This window comes from Schistocerca americana, chromosome 1 (genome assembly GCF_021461395.2).
Source record: "Schistocerca americana isolate TAMUIC-IGC-003095 chromosome 1, iqSchAmer2.1, whole genome shotgun sequence".
In the NCBI taxonomy this organism is placed as follows: domain Eukaryota; kingdom Metazoa; phylum Arthropoda; class Insecta; order Orthoptera; family Acrididae; genus Schistocerca; species Schistocerca americana.
In genome coordinates, this window is record NC_060119.1 from 965,934,543 (window position 1) to 965,957,076 (window position 22,534).

At 44.1% G+C, this 22,534-nt stretch overlaps 1 pseudogene; it reads right to left on the reverse strand.

The window, feature by feature from the left end:
• Positions 1-17,114: 17,114 nt before the first annotated feature.
• LOC124555118 lies at positions 17,115-17,232 on the reverse strand (annotated as a pseudogene).
• Between the last annotated feature and the right edge of the window lie 5,302 nt (positions 17,233-22,534).

Here is a 22,534-nt window from a genome sequence, read left to right on the forward strand (position 1 = left end):
CCTTCCTTCATATAAAAGAAAAAAAGCGGTTCTCACAAAAAAATAAAAAAATAAAAGTTGGTAGAGCACTTGCGCGCGAAATATATATATAAAGATGGATAGAGCGTCTGCCATGTAAGCAGGAGATCCCGCGTTCGAGTTCCGGTCGGGGCACACATTTTCATCATGTCCCCCAATGAATTACATCAACGCCTGTTTGCAACTAGGGTGTTCATTTAATTATCATTTCAGAAGTATCCTAGTTACCTTCCCAGAATAACAAAAATAAAAAAAGGGTTAGTTAGGTTTAAGTAATTGTAAGTTCTAGGGGACTGATGACCATAGATGTTAAGTCCCATAGTGCTCAGAGCCATTTGAACCATTTTGTAGCGCCTAGAACCGCTCGGCCACTCATGCCGGCCCAGAAGGAGGACTCGAACCTCCGGCGGCAGGAGTTTCATTTGTTTGTTGCTTGGTTCCGTCGGCAGCGTTATTAAAGTAGCACTGGTCTTTTTTGCCATTGTCTATAAAAACTAAAAATTTCAAATCAATGCAAATATTACAAATAAAAAGTACTCCTATTTCAAACAAAATTATTCATTTAAAATGAAAAATTTTAGCATCGCTGCTATGGCTAATCGATACTTCGTTTCTTTTTATTTTTTTACTGTGTTGTTAGTAATAAATAGAAGAGCATCTGCTCTAAATGAGGCCAAACAAATACCGAAAAATAGCGTATATTCAGAACTATAACACCGGTATCGGTTTTAACTGGTCGGTTTTCCCATCGCTGCCCTGGTTGTGTGCACGGCTGCAGGAGCTCGGGACGGCGCGCAGACAGCCGCGCGGCCACCTGACGCCGGAGGCGGCGAGACGCCCGCCCCCGCACCGTCTGTGCTTACAGAGCGCGCCAGACGTGCGGCGACAGACGCTGTGCAGTGTGCACCGCGTCACGCCCCAGGCGGCAGCCTCCGCACCCACCCACTTGGCTGTCTGCGCCGCGCAGCTCCGACTACTGTGCACACGGCGGGCCACCCGGCGCCTGGCTGGCTGGTTGGCTGACGGAGCTGTAAGCGCTCTCGGCAAACATCGAGCCCTTGTTGCTCTCGCAGTTATCTGCCGTTTAGGTAACCTTGTACGCTACGAAGTGGCTGACGTGCCGCCAAGGGGAGGAGGCTGAGCTGCAGTAGGGCAGTAACTGACGGACAAGCAAAACGAAAGCGTATCGCTCTGGCAGCCACCTGTCCCTCAGGTATCACTGCAGCCTCACTCCTACATTAAACTATGAGCAATATATGACAGCCTTCCCTGGCTGGTTTCTCTCATGCTCCTGCGTACTTGCACCTATAATGAACTAACGTACAGCAAATAATAGTGTTCGACAGATCTTATAGCTGTCAACTTCAATGTAAGACAGGAGAGCAGAGCAGTTGCGACAGTACACGTAGCCGACACCATTGTCAGTCATTGACGAAAATCTCGCCGTGACATTGTTACAGCTACAGTCTTTCGCACTCAGGATATATTATCAACATCTTCTATTCCGCCCCTGGTAGCTGAGTGGTCAGCGCGACAGACTGTCAATCCTAAGGGAGCGGGCTCGATTCCCGGTTGGGTCGGAGATTTTCTCTGCTCAGGGACTGGGTGTTGTGTTGTACTACTCATCATCATTTCACCCCCATCGACGCGCAACTCGCCGAAGTGGCGTCAAATCGAAAGACTTGCCCCAGGCGAGCGGTCTACCCGACGGGAGACCCTCGTCACGCGACATTTCATTTCAACATCTTCTATATATTAGCTAGAATAATGCATAAAATCTACACTAATTGCCCTTAATGACTGATTCATTATAAATTATTCATTATAGCGGTCGTCGTTCAAAACGATAAGAAAAGGGAAAGTAGTGCTGACATTTTCTTCAAAATAATACACTCTAAGACAAAAAAGGACCCTACGGAAGGAATTATTCGAATGGGACGAAAGTCGGTAGATGTGGTGTACAGGTATAGACAATGATTACAGTTTCATAAAAAATTGGATAATTTATTCAAAAGAAATGGCTTCATAAATTGATAAATTCAATAAAGTGTTGCTCCTTCTCTGATCCTTAAGCAAGCAGTTGATCCGCTTGGATGTTCTCCTTAGAGATATCGTGCCAGATTCTGCCCAGTGCGCGCTTCAGATCTTCGCGATCCCGAGATGGTTTGGAGGACCCTGCTCATAGTCCTCCTAACGTCCTCACTGGACTTGCATTCGGGTGGACGATGGTTCGAACCCGCTTCGTCTTAAATAGCTTAAGGCAAATGCCGGAATGGTTTCTTTCTTCGTCCTTCCCTACTCCGAGCTTGTACTCCTCCATCTCTAAGGACCTTGTTTTCGACGGGACGTTAGACACTGATCTCTTCCTCCTCCTCTTCCTGCCCCAAACGTTCTCAGTTGGGGAGAGAATCGGTAACCTTGCTGGCCAAGCTGAGATTTCACAAGGAGGAAGACAAGCGGTAGAAATTTTCGCCTTGTGCGGGCGGGTATTATTTGGCTGATAAGTCCTGGATGGCTTGCAACGAAGGCAACGTAACGGAGCATGGAATGTCGTCGACGTACCGCTGTTGTGTAAGGTTGCCACGCATGACCGCCAGAGGGATCCTCCTACGAAAACAAATTGCAATCCACACCATCACTCCCAGTTAGTGTACCGTGTGTCAAGTGATAGAAAGGTCGATTTCCCAGGACTTTACCGAGTGTCTAAAGACACGTCTTCGCTGGTCATCACCTATACGGGATTCTACGCCACAGAAGTGTCTGGAGACAACCATGGCAGCTGTGGGACACCACCCTTTCTGACACCCGCCACACGGCCAAAAGTAGAGGTCCGCATCTGAGGTTTACACTTGCTTGAATTGCTCGGAGCTTGTAGTTCCGCGTAAGACCATCATATGTCAGTACAGCTTGTAACCTCCCCTCACTTATCGACCTTAATGACAGTGAAAAATTAAACCGCCTGTACCTAATTGAAATTTGGGAAAAGCAAAAAGCAATCGTCACCGAAGTTAATCTGTCGGTAAAGAGGGAGGAAAGGGTTACATCTAAATGAAAGAAAGATGCAAATGAAACTGGTGGAAATTAATTTTGAAAAGGGGTAAAGTTAATAAAGAAAGAAAACGTGCGGCCGTTTCGTTAACAATCAACTAGCGGTAATTAGATATTTGAGATTTGGGGGAAATTACGGTCGCCAGTCCTATGGACAATTACTATAGTAACTGAAAAAGAAAGGTTATTACACATATAACTAGCACTAGAAGCGTGGCAACTGAAGGTTGACACGTGTAGTGTGAAAACTGAAAGTTTGTCAGAAGTAATAAATTTCGCTACACTCTGACTTAATTTAGCAAAATAATTAATAAAACCGGAAAATTGAAAGTTAATTTAGTGACTGAGATTAATAGTGAGCCTTGTTTCTGAAGCACATCGAAATTCAGTAAAATACGGTTAGTCTTGGGCTACCTCAACAATCATTTCAAAAGCTACTTGAATCTACGCAATTTAGAAATAAGAGATTTAACTTTGAACTTGAATTAAATGACTCTGAACAATTAACAATAATAACATTTAGTACGTACCAAGCTGAGCTGCAGTCACAGGTAAGCTAAAATACGGTGACAAAACTCGCACTCTTAATTTGTGCTTGTGTAATTTAAATATTGTAGCCAGCTATGAATACCTTAACTGATCTTTGAAATTATAGCAGTGAAATCGAATGATATTACTTTGAATTTCAACGACTCTCGGGTTCATTCCGGAAAAGGAAGGGACCCTGCTTGGTAATGCAATTGGGACAATGAGCAACAAAGGTTCATGTTACGTTGCTGTAATTTAGTGAGAAAAATTTAACAGTTTGAAAAGCCGAGGTCAGGCATACAGTTCTAAAACTTTACGTGCTTTTAGTCTTCCTTGTTGGTTGATTGAACGTTTGAAGTCGTCGATCGAGGAGGTGGCGACAATCACTCATTGTCGGCCGTCGCTGTTGCAGAAGCTGGATGTTGGCGCGCCTTCTTCTCAAACGGTCTCCAGCCGAAACGGGCTCATGATGTGTGCCAGCTAACGCTTCCCGTCCGCGACACCGTGTCAGAAACTATCATAGCAAGTCGAGCGCAATTACATGCTGCCCAACCTCGAAAGCGCGGCAACTCGCGGGAGCGTCACACCACACACCTGCTCCACTGCCCTCCTCCAGCCAGACTCTGCCCTGCCCGCGCTCCACGCGGCCGAGTTCACACTACCAAAGATCCTAAACACTTTGCTTCTCCACACGACCTATCGATGTAATCGTTCGATAGCATAGTTAGTTTTCCCCAGACAAGACCCAGCGTAAAAATACAAATAGTATTTACAAAACAACCAATTATACATCGACATAAATGCATAAATATATATATATATATATATATATATATATATATATATATATATATATATATATATAGTAAAACAATTACAATATATAAAGACACAGAAATGTCATATCTTGAGGTAACAAAACAAGGAAAAAAATTATAGTACAATAGATGGAAATAGGAGGATATGCATTTTCGGCGTTACAAGCTGCTTTGGACTGAGGGGTAAAACGCAGTCGATTTTCATGCTTCTCCGTCTGCTAAAGTGTGCTATAGCTCCCCTAGCGCCGTTCAGTCACCCGCTGTAGAATCATGGCGCATGAACGCGAGGTGAAGGAGAGTACGAAAGGGAAACCTGATTCAAAATGATATATCCTGAGTGCGAAAGACTGTAGCTGTAACAATGTCACGGCGAGATTTTCATCAATGACTAACAGTGGTGTCGGCTACGTGTACTGTCACAACTGCTCTGCTCTCCTGTCTTTCATATCCGCCACCACACATCTGAAGGCGCATCCCTGCTGATTACGGCCAAGTGTAATTTCTGAAGCATTAGGAGTAAATTATTATGGGTGGAGGTTACACTCAACAACCGAGCTAGATTAATAATTGGCTCCTTTTACCGACCTCCCGACTCAGCACTAGTGGCAGAACAACTGAGAGAGAATCTGGAATACATTTCACATACATTTTCTCCGAATGTTATAGTCTTAGGTGGAGATTTAAATTTACCAGATATAGACTGGGACACTCAGATTTTTAGGACGGGTGGTAGGGACAGAGCATCGAGTGACATTATACTGAGTGCACTATCCGAAAATTACCTCGAGCAATTAAACAGAGAACCGACTCGTGGAGATAACATCTTGGACCTACTGATAACAAACAGACCCGAACTTTTCGACTCTGTAAGCGCAGAACAGGGAATCATTGATCATAAGGCCTTTGCAGCATCCCTGAAAATGGAAGTAAATAGCAATATAAAAAAAGCGAGGAAGGTTTATCTGTTTAGCAAGAGTAATAGATGGAAGATTTCAGACTACCTAACAGATCAAAACGAAAATTTCTGTTCCGACACTGACAATGTTGAGTGTTTATGGAAAATGTTAAAGGCAATCGTAAAATGCGTTTTAGACAGGTACGTTCCGAGTAAAACTGTGAGGGACGGGAAAAACCCACAGTGGTTCAACAACAAAGTTAGGAAACTACTGCGAAAGCAAAGAGAGCTTCACTGTAAGTTTAAATGCAGCCAAAACCTCTCAGATAAACAGAAGCTAAACGATGTCAAAGTTAGCGTAAGGAGGGCTATGCGTGAAGTGTTCAGTGTATTCGAAAGTAAATTTCTATGTACCGACTTGACATAAAATCCTAGGAAGTTCTGGTCTTACGTTAAATCAGTAAGTAGCTCGAAACAGCATATCCAGACACTCTGGGATGATGATGGCATTGAAACAGAGGATGACACGCGTAAAGCTGAAATCCCAAACACGTTTTCCAAAGCTGTTTCACAGAGGAAGACCGCACTGCAGTTCCTTCTCTAAGTCCTCGCACAAACGAAAAAATGGCTGACATCGAAATAAGTGTCCAAGGAATAGAAAAGCAACTGGAATCACACAACAGAGGAAAGTCCACTGGACCTGACGGGATACCAATTCGATTCTACACAGACTACGCGAAAGAACTTGCCCCCCTTCTAACAGCCGTGTACCGCAAGTCTCTAGAGGAACGGAAGGTTCCAAATGATTGGAAAAGAGCACAGGCAGTTCCAGTTTTCAAGAAGGGTCGTCAAGCAGATGCGCAAAACTATAGACCTATATCTCTGACATCGATCTGTTGTAGAATTTTAGAACAAGTTTTTTGCTCGCGTATCATGTCATTTCTGGAAACCCAGAATCTACTCTGTAGCAATCAACATGGATTCTGGAGACAGCGATCGTGTGAGACACAACGCACTTTATTTGTTCATGAGACCCAGAAAATATTAGATACAGGCACCCAGGTAGATACCATTTTCCTTGACTTCCGGAAGGCGTTCGATACAGTTCCGCACTGCCGCCCGATAAACAAATAAAGAGCCTACGGAATATCAGACCAGCTGTGTGGCTGGATTGAAGAGTTTTTAGCAAAAAAAAACACAGCATGTTGTTCTAAATGGAGAGACGTCTACAGACGTTAAAGTAACCTCTGGCGTACCACAGGGGAGTGTTATGGGACCTTTGCTCTTCATAATATATATAAATGACCTAGTAGATAGTATCGGAAGTTCCGTGCGGCTTTTCGCGGATGATGCTGTAGTATACAGAGAATTTGCAGCATTATAAAATTGCAGCGAAGTGCAGGAAGATCTGCAGCGGATAGGCACTTGGTGCAGGGAGTGGCAACTGACCCTTAACATAGACAAATGTAATGTATTGCGAATACATAGAAAGAAGGATCCTTTATTGTATGATTATATGATAGCGGAACAAACACTGGTAACAGTTACTTCTGTAAAATATCTGGGAGTATGCGTGCAGAACGATTTGAAGTGGAATGGTCATATGAAATTAATTGTTAGTAATGCGGGTGCCAGGTTGAGATTCATTGGGAGAGTCCTTAGAAAATGTAGTCCATCAACAAAGGAGGTGGCTTACAAAACACTCGTTCGACCTATACTTGAGTATTGCTCATCAGTGTGGGATCCGTACCAGGTCGGGTTGACAGAGGAGATACAAAAGATCCAAAGAAGAGCGGCGCGTTTCGTTACAGGGTTATTTGGTAAGCGTGATAGCGTTACGGAGATGTTTAGCAAACTCAAGTGGCAGACTCTGCAAGAGAGGCGCTCTGCATCGCGGTGTAGCTTGCTGTCCAGGTTTCGAGAGGGAGCGTTTCTGGATGAGGTATCGAATATATTGCTTCCCCCTACTTATACCTCCCGAGGGGATCACGAATGTAAAATTAGAGAGATTCGAGCGCGCACGGAGGCTTTCCGGCAGTCGTGCTTCCCGCCTACCAAACGCGACTGGAACAGGAAAGGGAGGTAATGACAGTGGCACGTAAAGTGCCCTCCGCCACACACCGTTGGGTGGCTTGCGGAGTATAAATGTAGATGTACATGTAGATGTAGTTTCAGTGAAAGATACAAAAGTTAAAAAAGGTGCGCAGAAATGTGTGCCAGAGATCATCGTCCATAAACATTAACATTAGGTGTAGGATTTTGAGTTTTGTATTAGGAACTTGTAAAAGTCGGTTCAGAATTGAGAGATGGAGACTATTCCAACAATTTGCCTCTTCCTATGGTAGTAGTACGACACACTGAAAGACAAGCCAGTGAAATACGAGCGAGCATGATGTCCAGCATTATTTAGGCTATACGAGTGAATGAACGTGGATGTAGAGCGGATATATGGACCGACAGATATCGGAAAATGTGTAACCTATCTAGTACTGCGAACTTTGCTTATCGATATTAGGCACTGCGAAATATGGCAGTGGTGACAAATCACTTTTCTGAGAAGAAAAAAAAAGTACGGAAAATTTATTAAGAACTGTATCGAGGAAACGTTATTTAATTTGGAACGAGTAAATCCCCACCGTTTTAATAGGAATTAATTTGCCACTGACGAATGGGCTAATGTATGCAAAGCTTTGCAATCCTTTCAGCATTACGAACGCATTACACATCTTTTGAACGTTGTTCTGAAACCTATGTTACATGACGATTACTTAATATATGGGCTTGGAGTAGTTTATTCCTCGACTCATGCTGCTGAAGAAAACCGGTGACCTGAATTCGATATAGACAAGCTTGAAGCAAGAAACACAAAATAAGTGTAAGAGCTTGTTTAGAATGCTACAGTATGTACTGAGGCACTACGACAAAGTCATGGAACTGCTTCCGGGGGGAGGTTGAAACTTCCCCTTTGAATGTAAAGAATGACTGTGTTGGTAAAACTTCTACGTTAATTGACTTTCAAACACCAGAGTAAAGCTGAACATACTGAGACTGTTTCCTCTTTACTTATTCTGATCATTTCTGAATTGACACAGAATATTTTAGCGCAACGCAATCTGATTTTTAATAATCCCACCAAAGAATAGCCCAGACTAACAATAACCTATACCCTTCATGAATCACTTACCTCACAAAAAGCTTCGTTACTCCAACTACTGCAATACAGCGAGCGCCAATATTGCCAGCTAAATAAAAGATTCTAACTACTGCAGGCACTAACTACTAACAGCCATATAGTTAGCAAATGAAAGATTTTGATATAGAATAAACAATGTATTTACCTTAATAGTGTTCAATGGTTATATATATATGGGTGTAACGAACATATATGTACGTGACATCCAGTTCAGCAAATTTCTTTTTCTGACGGACACACGTCCAGATCGTCCGCTCATATTAACACCTCAGAACTCTGGCAGCTCTCTCCCCACATCCACCACTGCTGGCGGCTCACCTCCAACTGCCCTAACGCCGGCCGGTGGCCGAGTGGTTCTAGTCGCTACAGTCTGGAACCGTGCGACCGCTACGGCCGCAGGTTGGAATCCTGCCTCGGGCATGGATGTGTGTGATGTCCTTAGGTTAGTTAGGTTTAAGTAGTTCTAAGTTCTAGGGGACTGATGACCTCAGATGTTAAGTCCCATAGTGCTCAGGGCCATTTGAACCATTTGAACTGCCCTACACTACACTGGCGAAAAACTTCCAACAACAGAGTCCAACCAGCCACAGACCGCACACAGCGCAGTCAGCCATTTTAATAGAGAGCGCTACGTGGCGTTACCAACATAAAAACGTAAACAGCCTACTTACAAGGTGTCTCTGAAAAACTTTCCGATTACGGCAACGTCACTTCAAAAAAACTCATGACTTATTTATAGCCATTCAGAGACGCAACAGAAATGCTGGAAGGCGAGATATTTCCATCAGTGCAGTTTGTTTTGTTATGGATGCACAAGCTGAAAAGTCATTGTAACATAAAAATGTTCATACTTGAAAATTACTGTAGACGTGCTGCGTGTCCAGCAAATGAAAACTGCGTTTAACAGTGAAATGCCATTTCAGTGTCGCCGGTATTCTGGCAGTACACTACAATTGTCGTATACCATCTATTACTTGTATGTACTACGAGTACTGAATCATCGCTCTTTTCGTCTCGCAGATGAGAAACTCGAAACTCAGGCATTGCACAGAATAGTAACGATTCTGTGGTCGCCCTTTCGATGATTGGAAATGAGATTTGTTTGCGACAGAGATGAGACATTAACTAGTGTGGGTCAAATGTGTGATGAAGTATCAGGTTCTGATAAGCTAGAAAAAAAAGTCACTGCCGTTTGCAACGTTATCTCTGACTGTCGAAGCAAACTTGATCCGAAACGAGTCGATTCATTGTAATTAAGCGAGCAGGGAATAACTTGGAGACAATTTTGTTCTCGTTAAAGTCCTAATTTGTTAGGCGGTCAAGATCACATGTCTACATTTGAATCAATAAAGCAAATGGTGTTATAAAAAGCAGGAACGTGGTTTTCCATTATGAGATTGACATGAGTTGGTAAATAAAGTTTTCCTGTGAAATTCCAAACTGTTTCTAAAATTTCGGTATCCTACGGATCACAATGGTGTCATGCAAACAATCCTGTTAGAAGGACACCCGCAACTGAACATTATACCAGAGGTTGAAAATGCCACTTCAGTTTTCTGTTTTTTTATTATTACACCACCGGTTCTGCGCTCATAGGCAGCACACCGCGCCCAGTACACGTCCACCGCGGCACTCGGGGGCCGCATCACAGTTACGACACCTGAAGACGGGCTTATAAGAGCCCGAAACCGATTGTATAATACTAAAAGAAATTTACAACTGAAGCGGTGTTTTCAACCTCTGGAATGATGTGATTAGAGACTGCCACCCAGGAGTATGCGTCTACAAAGTAGACAAACTGATCTGATTGTAGATAGTCCCATCAGCTGGTGGGAGTGTCAGGAGGGACACAAGACTGCAGACACAGAGTGCTGCTATTAAGGCGGCGGCAACACCAGCGCGGTGAGCGCGCCAGACCGGCCGACCTCTGCCCTCCCCTCCCAACGGAGCCCCGTCCAATCGCAGCCCGCTTCGAGCGTTCTGACTCGGGTAAGCCATGACCAAGCGCGACTCGCTCGAGAGATTACGAGCCAGCGAAACCTTCAGCTTGCATACCTCTACTATAGTTGTCATTCGCGCCACTCTCACAGCAGAGAGGTACGTCGACGATATTCTGGCCGAGTTTTGTTGCCCTTCGTGGAAAGTCATCCTCGGCTTGAACTTCCTGGCAGATTAAAACTGTGTGCCGGACCGAGACTCGAACTCGAGACCCTTGTATTTCGTGGGCAAGTGCTCTATCATCTGAGATACCCAAGCACGACTCAAGCCCCGTCCTCACAGCTTTACTTCTGCCAGTATCTCGTCTCCTATCTTCCAAAATTCACAGAAGCTCTCCTGTGAATCTTGCAGAACTGGCACTCCTGGAAGAAAGGATATTTGGAAGGTAGGAGACGAGATACTGGCAGGAGTAAAGCTGTGAGGGTGGGGCGTGAGTCGTGCTTGGGTAGCTCAGATGGTAGAGCACTTTCCCGCGAAAGGCAAAGGTCTTGAGTTCGAGTCTCGGTCCGGCACACAGTTTTAATCTGCCAGGAAGTTTCATATCAGCGCACACTCCGCTGCAGAGTGAAAATCTCATTCTGGAAACATCCTGGGCTTATATTTCAGCAAGATAATGCCCGCCCGCGCCCGGTGAATTTTCTATCGCTTGTCTTCGTTCTTGCCAAACCCTATCTTTGGCGGCCAAGATTGCCGCGTTTCTTCCTAACCGAGAACGTTGCAAGCATTATGGGCAGGGCCCTTCAAATAGTTCGGGAGCATGACGATCTAACGCGCCAATTGGACAGAATTTGGTACGATAACCATCAGGAGGACATCAAAGAACTCTGTCAGTCAGTTCCAAGCCGAATAACTGCTTGCATAGGAGCAAGAGGTGGAGCAACACGTTATTGACTTACTCAATGCGCGAACCTCTTTCTCTTGAATAAATCATCCAACTTTTCTGAAATTGTTATCACGTATTTGCCTTTCCTACTAGTTTTCGTCTCATTCGTATAGTATCTTCGAGTAGCATCGCTTTCTTGTCTTAGTGTATACACAAAGTGTCCCTTAAAGATGTTTGCACTGTTTGAACTTAAATAACTCGAACCAAATTGATAATAACTATGAATGTTTAAGTCACGTGGATGATCACGACGTTACTGATGAAGTTTTAGCGTTGAAGATATACAAAATGCCCTCCATCGGGAGCAATACAGCGTCTGCAACACTGTGGAACAGGTCATCCAGCATACGTGACATCGTGGCGTAGGCGACCTTCAGAGTTCTCCACAGGAACAACTCTAATGGCGGTATATGGGAAGATCTGGGTGGAACCTCAACACTTCCTCGTCGACCTATGGTAACGTGAAGAGGCACCGCCTTTTTTTAAAAAAAATCTGTATCTGGTAGCAGTTGGTGAACAGCTGATACAAATCGTTCCCGCAGCATGGTAAGGTTCCCTCAAAACAGAATGGCCCCACTAGTCCTCTGAGAGACATACCACACCACAGTGATAACCCTGGAAGATTAAGAGCTCGTTTTTCCGTAGCATGGGGATTATCTCATGCACAGTTATGGCTACTGATTGTTCAATTCAATTTATACGTTGCCTCATCAGACCAAGCAATACCATCAGTCAACTGTTTATTGTTGCAAATACATTCACATAATTAGAGGCGCCTATCCGGATCATTGTCATTCATCGCGTGATGCAACCTGATAACTCAGGGTGTCCACTTTGCTTACTTTAAACTGGGCGTACAATTGGTCGTCTTACACCTGATTCACGCGCAGCTTTCCGTGTGGGCTTCCTTGGGGATCTTGTGAAAGCCTGTTTTCTTCCTGGCACAGTGTCCCTTCTTCAGATCACACATTCTTCCTGCCCTCTAAATTTGTCGTGTAATTCCGTTACTGTTACGCGTGACGGCGGCGCTGTATCTGACTCCGCCGCCATTGTCTCTGGATTTATTTCATGTTTTCACATTTCTAGTAAAATTTTAAAATCCACTTTCTTTGCTCCAAGGACAAGTTTCCAGGCCATCTTGTTATTTACATGTAGTTACCGGCAGTTGAAAATTTAAAAAAAGCTGATGAAATGAATAGCTACACACACCGGTCATGAGAGCACCATTTTATCACATCTGGATCAGGTTATCAGTAAGACCTCCTCAGTTATTAAAGTTCAGCCCAAACCCATTTGTGGGACACCCTGTACATGCTCTGGAATTGCGTCATAGCAGTTTACCGTTCAACTGCTGCGTAACAGTCACTTCTGTTTTAAATTTCACAAAAGCATCTTGACTGTTAGTGGCACTGCATTATACTTATTCGTTTTGTACTTTCCTGCGACTCTCAGCTCCATACATCGTTGTCGACGTGTACTGTGGTTGGTTGGTTCAAATGGCTCTAAGCACTATGGGACTTAACTGATGCGGTCATCAGTCCCCTAGAACTTTGAACTACTTAAACCAAACTAACCTAAGGACATCACACACATCCATGCCCGAGGCAGGATTCGAACCTGCGACCCTAGCGGTCGCGCGGTTCCAGACTGAAGCGCCTAGAACCGCTCGGCCACACCGGCCGGCGACGTGCTACTGCGTTGTCTGCCTGGGACCATGCAGTTAAATCTTAGTCCGCAGCTCGTGGTCGTGCGGTAGCGTTCTCGCTTCCCGCGCCCGGGTTCGATTCCCGGCGGCGTCAGGGATTTTCTCTGCCTCGTGATGACTGGGTGTTGTGTGCTGTCCTTAGGTTAGTTAGGTTTAAGTAGTTCTAAGGTCTAGGGGACTGATGACCATGGATGTTAAGTCCCATAGTGCTCAGAGCCAGTTAAATCTTACCGGCGTTCAGGCCGCATGATATCACATTTAAAATTCGAAATTTCGATGGTGAACCTCATCTTTTTCGTCAGGAGGTGTCTGGAGAAAAGTCCTTTTGCCTTATAGTGGTGTTCAAGATTGTCACAGGCTGGGTGACGTCCCTTGAAATTCAAACTTACATTGGCGGCGATGTCACCTGGAGGGCGGGTTTCGCATGCGCAAATTCAGGGAGTAGCTGTGTGACTAGGGCCTCCCGTCGGGTAGACCGTTCGCCGGGTGCAAGTCTTTCGATTTGACGCCACTTCGGTGACTTGCGCGTCGAAGGGGATGAAATGATGGTGATAAGGACAACACAGCACCCAGTCCCTGGGTGGAGAAAATCTCCGACCCAGCCGGGAACAGAACCTGGGTTCTTAGGATTGACATGCTGTCGCGCTGACCACTCAGCTACCGGGGGCGGACAGGGAATGGGTAATTTGGTGGTGTGTTGCCCCCCTCCCACCCCGTCACAGGGGCACGACTGAGGGGCATAAGGTGAACGGAGAACGCCCCATCATCACCTATCCCCTTAAGACTTATGATTTTTGGTTGTATTTCTTTGCTGACATTCCATTGTAAGTGCTCGCCTCCGGGCACCACTCAGATTATAATTTCCGTCTCTATTAAAAATGTTACTAAACTTGCGAATTCCTAGCACTTCTGTTATTACGGGATCCCAGTAGGTCGACGCATGGGATAGGACCTAGGTTTTCTCAAAGTTGGTCTCGTGACGCTCCGTAAGTCTGTGTTCCGCTGTCGCTGATTTCTGAAGATTTCTGTACTTGATGTGCCGTCTATACTAAGTGCAACTCTCGGTTATGTTTACGCATGCGAATCCCGTCTTCTAGATGACATCAACGCCAATAGAACTTCTTGAACGCCACTATAGAGGAAGCAGACTGCGCTCTCGGCACCCAGTCATCTCCTAATGAAGAAGATATTAACCTTCGAAAGTTCGAACGCTAATTCCGGCTTGACGCGGCCTGAACGCCTAGAAGAGCTAATACGATGGCCATTCAACAAGGAATTTATACATTTATAAGTCCTTATTTAATCTTATGATATTCTGTTAATTAAATTTAAAACAAACACACCCTATTAGTTTCATTGTTGGCGCTTCTGTTTCCCATCTATGAAACGCAGGCAAGCAGAGACATATTCAGTTTCGGCTACCGCTTTTGTGGAGCTGAGGGGCAATGAACAATATGCAGCTTTGAAATTATGCTTTCGTCTAGCTGAGGGCTATACAATATTACAGGAGAGTCTGTACTTCCCTAAGGCACGGCTCTAGGATGTTTTAAATTATTTAAAGGGGAGGGATAACAGTTTTCAAAGGAAAGTAGACCCAACTCTCCAGTTACTGCTCTTACTGAAGAAAATATCAACACTGATGCTGTCACTGCGGGAGAGGATTGACGCATAAACTTAAGAACACTTTCTAAAATATCGAAAACTGCATCTAGCTTGTGACACAAAATTTTCATATGAGACCTGTTTGTGTGCGGTTGGGTTCCAAGACAGCTGACTCCCGGCCACAAGGACATTCGTATGCAAGTCGGCATGCAGTCGAAGCTGATGTTAGAGAAAGGTCTGTGTGACTACATTCAGTTTCACAGTCAGAAGAAATTCCTTCGTGGGAGGCAATTTCCATAATCGGAAATAATAGTAAAGGCTGCGGAGGCGATTCCGAAAGATTTTCCAAAAAAATCGTTCCAGCACATCTTTGTAGATTGGCAAAAACGCTGTGACAAGTGCATCGTATCCAAAGGAGACTATCGTAAGAAGAACCATCAAAGCTATGAAGAGGAGTAAAGAGATGTTGCAAAAAAGTTATGATTACTCTTTATTGAATAGCTCTCTTACAAGCATGCCTCAGCGACAAACTTCAATGTCATATGTGAGTTTGTCTGCATACCTAAGTTCTGTAAAGACTTCCATCCACATCGTCAGCAACTCTAGATACACTCTCTAGCCCGTCATTATTCAAATTCACGCTTCAATGTTGTGAGGCATAAGAAGGATTTTGTAAGTGTCACAGTATGGTAATTTTAGTTTTTCTTGTCGATATATTGTGTTATAGACACCGTTTCTTATCGTTCAACGTTCGCAGTTAATTGACAATACACATGGTGGTTATTTGGTCGCTCGATTGGTTCCCTAGTTGCATTATATACGTCTAAAAGATAATTTAGTCACGTGTTCCTGTATGTTACGTGTTCCTGAAGTTGAATCTGTACAGGTAAACTGGATATGGACCGTGTCCCGTTTGGTAATACACTGAGGTGAAAAAAGTCATGGGATACCTCCTAATATTTTGCCGGACCTCCTTTTGCCCGGTGTAGTGCAGCAGCTCGACGTGGCGTGGACTCAACAAGTCGTTGGAAGACTACTGCAGAAATAGTATTTCTGCCTATATAGCTGTCCATAACTGCGACAGTGTTGCCGCTGCAGGATTGTGTGCACCAACTGATCTCTCTATTATCGTCCCATAAATGTTTGATGGGATTCATGTCGGCCGATCTGGGTGGCCAGATCATTCGCTGGAATTGTCCTTCAGTGCGACCCCGGACAATTCTGGACGCTGAAATGGCGCATTATCATCCACAAAAATTCCACCATTGTCTGGGAACATGAAGCCCATGAATGGCAGAAAATGGTCCCAAAGTAGCCAGACATAACTGTTTCTAGTCAGTCAGGACTCATCTGACCAGGCCACGGTTTACTACCAGTCGTCTAGCACCCCCCCCCCCCCCCCCTTTGGCCACGAGCCCAGGAGATCCACTGTGCCTGCTGCCACTGCCCATTAACGCCAAATTTCGCAGCACTGTCCTAACGAATACGTTTGTCGTATGCCCCACGTTGATTTCCGCGGTTATTTCACACAGTGTTGCTTGCCTGTTAGCAGTGACAGCTCTACTGAAACGCCGTTGCTCTCGGTCGTTAAGTGACAGCCGTAGGCCATTGCGTTGCCCATGGTGAGAAGTAATGCGTGAAATTGGATTTCTCGGCACATTCTTGACACTGCTGATATTGGAATATTGAATTCCGTAACGATTCCGAAATGGAATCTCCCATCCTTTTAGGTACAAATATCATTCCGCGTTCAAAGACTGTTCATTCCCGTCGTACGGCCATAATCACATTGGAAACCTTTTCAGATGAATCAACTGAGTACAAATGACCGCTTCGGCGACACATTGTCCTTTTATACCTTGTGTACGTGACACTACGGTCATCTGTATATGCGCATATCTGTACCCCATCACTTTTGTCACCTCGTTGTGTATTACGCTATTAGTGGGGCTTTTATGATGAAAGGCTAAGCGTCCGCAAACGCACCGGAGAGGATCGTGGACTCTTTGGCCCGATATACTGTTGTTCCCGAGTTCTGTCATGTTCTCAAATTCCTATTCAGGAATTGGGCCTTGACTGCTATCCTTTATTCTAAGACGTTTTGGGCGTTTGTGAGAGCCCCTTTGCGTAACTAGTAGGACGCTTCGTCTTAGATCCTCAACACAAGCAGCGGTAATTTGTAGTAGATGTGGAAGCACGAAAAATAAACTAAACTAAACTCCTCCCGAACAGGCCATGGAGGCCCAACGGTACCGACCGGCCTCCATGTCATCCGCAGCCTACAGGCGTCACTGGATGCGGATATGGAGGGACATGTGGTCAGCACACCGCTCTCCCGGCCGTATGTCAGTTTCCGAGATCGGAGCCGCTACTCCTCAACCAAGTAGCCTCTCAGTTTGCCTCACAAGGGCTGAGTGCACCCCACTGGCCAACAGCGTTCGGCAGACCGGATGGTCACCCATCCAAGTGCTAGCTCAGCCCGACAGCGTTTAACTTCGGTGATCTGAAGGGAACCGGTGTTACCACTGCGGCAAGGCCGTTGGCAAAGCATGAGAAATGTGGTCCATATTATTTACTGCTCTCTACACGATTCAGTTTGTTGTGCGAAGTCAGGCAGCAACAGTAGCCAACCGAGACACAAGCAGCAATAGGAAAGTGACTAGCTTAGTGACATTTTACGAGTTCATAACCAGGAGCGAATTATAGATTTGGTGACATTTTACATGTTTCTAACCAAGAGCAAATTGTTTAGACTCACCTGTGTGCTTCGGTACTTTAGTTTTTGAATCTCGACGTGTTAATGAAATTTACTAGGTACAGTTCTTGTGTCTACAGTAGCGTTTCGTAACGCGAGTCGATAGTCGTTTGTTTGTGAATTGTAGTTTTCCGCCTTCTTTAGTATGAGTAGGGACTGTGATTACTGTATGCGGATGCGAACTGAATTGCTGACACTTCGCTCTCTGCTCCAGGCTGTGTTGGCTTCGGCTACACAGCTTAAGGCTGCAGCAAATGAGCATCACTATCGAGGACCAGTCGTGCAGACCCAACGGATGTCCAGCACGACCCACTGCTCCACCGATCGGTCTGCACCAGTGGCCAGTACAGTTACTGCTTGCACTTACATTAACCTATCCCCCATTGGTCGAGTGGGAGGTCGCCTTGGGATGTGGCATGCTCCAAAATACTTCCTGAGGGGACAAGGCATTCTTAGTCCGATAGGCTCCAGGTGCTGACTGTGGTTGATAGTGTCCCTCAGCCAAATGCAGTCGCTTGTCCTGTTTCAGAGGGAACCTCTTAGCCTCAAAGATCTGGGTAGAGTGAGTGATTATTGGTAACTGGTAGCTCCAATGCTGGGCGCGTTGCGGGGGTCCTTAGGGACATGGCTACCAAGGAGGGAAAGAAAGTCAGTGTGCACTCTATGTGCAGACCGGGTGGAGAACGTGAAACGGGTCCTCCCGGATGCCATGAACAGCACAGGGCGCAGTCAACTGCAGGTGGGGGCTCATGTCGGTACCAATGATGTGTGTGGCTTTGGATCTGAAGAGAATCTCTCTGATTTCGAGCGGCTGTCAGAAGCCGTAAAGGCTGCCATCTTGCTTGCGAGATGAAAGCAGAGCTCACCATTTGCAGCAAATCTTTTGACTAAAACAAGAATTATCCCAAGCCATGGCTCCTATATAAAGCCATGGCTTGGGATAATTCTTGTTTCTGTCAATTCTGTATATGAGAAGAGCCGCTCGGCTTCAGCTAATCTAATGTACCATCATGTGAAATAATAAGGCCCACTCCTTCGTAAGAAGGTATTTTTAGAAATATCGAAACCTAGGTCAAGTGTTAATAAACCTTTGTTTAGTACCTGGTAGGCTGATTTTTTCAACCTCCTCAGATTCACACAGTTGCTGATTCGCAGTCATGTGTAAGACATTTTACATCAGTGGAGAAACAGTTCAGAGACGATAATTTTTATCAGCATAAAAGCGCACCCTGTCATAAAGCAACATATGTGAAAAATTTTTGTATGAAAAATAACATTTCTGAAGCGAACTAACCTGGCCAGAATCCCGACTAGAACTCAGTGGGACATCTTTGGCTTGATTTACAACGTCGACTTCGCTACAAGACCCCTGGTTCTAACGTCACTACCGTCTCTGCTTTCGGCTCTTTAGGAATATTGGGTTTCCATTCCTATACTGACATTCAGAAACCTTATTGAAAGTATGGCTTGCGGATGTCAAGTGATCATAACGGCGAAAGGTGGACGCACGTCGTATTAATGACCGCTAATAGACGTCCGAATACTTTTGATGAGGTAATGTACACTACCACAGGAAGTGAATATGTCAATCTGATGCCAGATTAGCATAAGACTCTGAATAATCAGCAGCTGAATGCTGCGTTATTATTTAGTACTACAAAAAAAATCGCACTATCCAAGTTTTATCTAGCGTTCATATATCGTACTATGTGAGGTTTAGTTTCTCTGTTTTTTATTTCTGATCTAATTCAGAAGAACCACATTTTCCTCTTTTCTAGTTTGTTTGGATAATTTTCCTAGATTCAACTGGAATGAACAAATGTTGATGTTGTTGTAAGGTTACTTGACGTTCCAAGGAATTAAGCAGATGTAGAGGATGAGTGATAAAGATATGTTTCAGCTAGTTGTCTGTCTTAAAGTAAATGTTTTCATTTACACACGCTATTGCATAATCAAATACAGAATAAAATTAAACATTTCATCGTACAACTATATTTAGTCGAACAACGTTACTGGCAGCTGGAGAGGAGGGAAAGGGGATGGTTTGTACGATATTAAAAACAAGATTTTTATCGTGAAATACACCATGCTTTCGTGGGTGGCCAAGTGAAGTACTTGGCATTCACAAGTTCTCACTGTGGAACAGTCTGGTAGAGTACGACAGCAAGTTAACCACAGGAAAAAAATCATGATTAACTATATAAATGGTTTTTTATAGCTTCATGGCGAATCAGTGAAGTTACTTTGTTTCAATGGTCTGCTAGTTCATCACTTCTGACTGCAGCTGTTAGATGGATAACAGCAATGATTCCACGCAGATGCTGTCGCCGTCGTTCACATAGTTTTAGGTTCCCACACTGTGTGTCACAAGTTTCAATTTTCGCATGCACTGGAATAAAATTAGGTGGCACAATGATGTAAGTGCTGCACATTTGAGAGGAATGGAGCACATTCCTGCCACTTGTCATCCAGATTTAACTTCTCTTTCTTCGTGGCTTTCCTAAATTACTTAAAGCGTGTATTTATGTGGTACCCTTGAAGAGGACAAGCCTTATATTATCCAAGTTCGTGTTCCGTCGGTGATTACCCTGTCGTGAACGCTTCATCATTCCTGCAGTTTGCATCAATCTCTTATATCTTGGTGACAGAGGGTTACTTAAGAAATGTATTTCATTATAATTCTAGCAGTGACACACAAAATCCTTTCCTTATCATGAAGAGATGGGCGTACGACTGGATCCCATCACTGTGCCTCTGGCGTCCTCGTCGCTCACTTCCTTTACCAGCTGTTCCTCCTCTCTAGAACGGTGCCATCCAACGGTCGACAAATATGTACGTCGGATCACATTCCCAACAGCTTCCTCGAGCTATGTCTGATATCCCGGGACGTTCTCACCGCAGGTTGTTGCTATCTTGATGAAGTTACGTTGGTTAAATTCTCTGACGACCATTTACAACGACGATCAAACCCACACTGACATTTTCGGTGTCGTTTGTTCTTCACTGACACGATAGATGCCATCCCCAGAAAGCACCGTGCCTTGCTGTCACATTCCCTACAAGTTATTAATTTTATCCACGTAGACGCGCTATCGTTATTTTGTAGGTAATCTTATTGGCAAGTGACTTCGGTGCAGTATCTCAATAAATTATATTAGTGAACTAATCAAAATAACAAGACTAATTATCTTCCCCAATTCTACAATAGTTCTTTTCTCTTGCTTATTTTAGCGTGGAACTAAGCAAGCTAAACCCTGGAGTAATTACGATGACTTCTTGATTAAGTATCAATCGGCCACTTACATAATGCCAGCACACCCGTTGACAGCAGTTGACACCAACTGAGTGCTTTCATCACGGTGTTATTACGTTGTCGTTTCAAATTCGCCGTCAGTATAAAGTCCTTTCACTGAAGAGAGTGAGATCTGAAAGATGTCTGATGTCTCATGTCAGGATATTCGCCTTTAGGAGAAATTAATTATTAGTTGAAGTTGCTTGTGTCATTCTTGCTTGATGTTTTCGATTTTGAAAAAAAATGTGAGTCCCACCAGACTTTATAAACGTTATTGTAGTGCTACTAAAATCGATCTCAGTACGAAACAAATATTCCTAACGCTTCTGGGCAGTTTCCACATGCAACGTATATGTTACCACGCTTATCACAGCTGCTAATGTCCCAGTGACAGAACGGATGTATTACTCGTCTTCTGAGAAGTGCAGCTCCCCTTGACATTTGATTCTCGACACTCAGCTACCAGTCTTGTGACTAATGTTAACGTGCGTACTTAATTACTGGAACTGGAACAACCGCGAACGATGCCAAAGAAGACAGGTTTTGTCACATCTATGACGACCTGAAAGCCAGAAGCTTGAAAGCGAGAGACATATTCGTATTATTTTCATGTCCTTCTTGCTTAGCAGTTCAACGAAATAAACGGTGTTTTTCAGGTGGATTAACTCACTAACACAAATGGGTGCCTCATAACATTCATTATTGACACCTGTGTCATACTGAAAAGATAATTATAATCTTAAGCCTTCATATCGACAGCGTAGAAGATTATAAAATGTCTGTAATCATTTATTTATTAAAACGTAGTGGGAATAACTGTGATACTGCATGTTACACTAGCAAAGTATTTCAACAATATGTACATATGTTAATGTGGAGACATAGATTATCTCTTGTCTTGTGTTTATTAAAGTTTTCGTACGTTTGATGTCCAGCCTGTCCTAGGCAAGGAAACTAGTGGCGTCTTTGAAAGAAAAATCGTGAAATTACTCTTTTTTCTTTAACAATTATTTTCCCTTTAGTATGTAGTTCACTTATTAAACCATTCGTTTGTAGATGAGATGATGACTACTTTCATAGATATTCCTCTCTGTCTATCTTGATTAGAGTTTGCGATGGGATTCAAGATAAAGAGGAATACATGAGATCAAACTTTTGCGTCGTTCGTGCCTTCTGCTGATAGGTACAATACAAGAATGTTTTAAAACGCAGAACCGCTCGCTTGTCGAAATGGCTATTTCATGCAGTTCTCAGTAATTCTTTCTCAAGAAACTTTGTTGGCCACGCCGCAGGCGCAGACTGTTGATTATTTGTACCGGAAAATTTTTATGATATTTCCCCAACGACACTAGTCAAGATTTCAATTGTAATTCTCATTGCAGTAGATTGCTAACGTAAACGTGATGCGAAGTGTGAAGTGTGAAGCAGAAGCATTGAAGATTATATCCGTTTTTAAAAGAAGACCTTGTACTGACTTTTGCGACATAGTCTCAATCAACTAAGAGTCAATGATACCTTATCTGTAACGTTTATTAGTTTATTGGCTAATAAAAAGCTAAGATTGGCCTTTCCACACGCTATGGTTTCCTTGGAAGTGGCGAAGGAACGAAGGAAGATTGCGGTTTGACGGCCCATGGAGACGGAGAACAAACTCGGATTGACGCAAGTATGGGAAAGGAAATCGACCGTACCCTTTCAGAGGAACCATCCGAGCATTTCCTCCGATCTATTTAGGAAAATCATGGAAAAGCTAAATCAGGATGTTTGGACCCAGATTTGAACCGAACGGTGAACTGCTC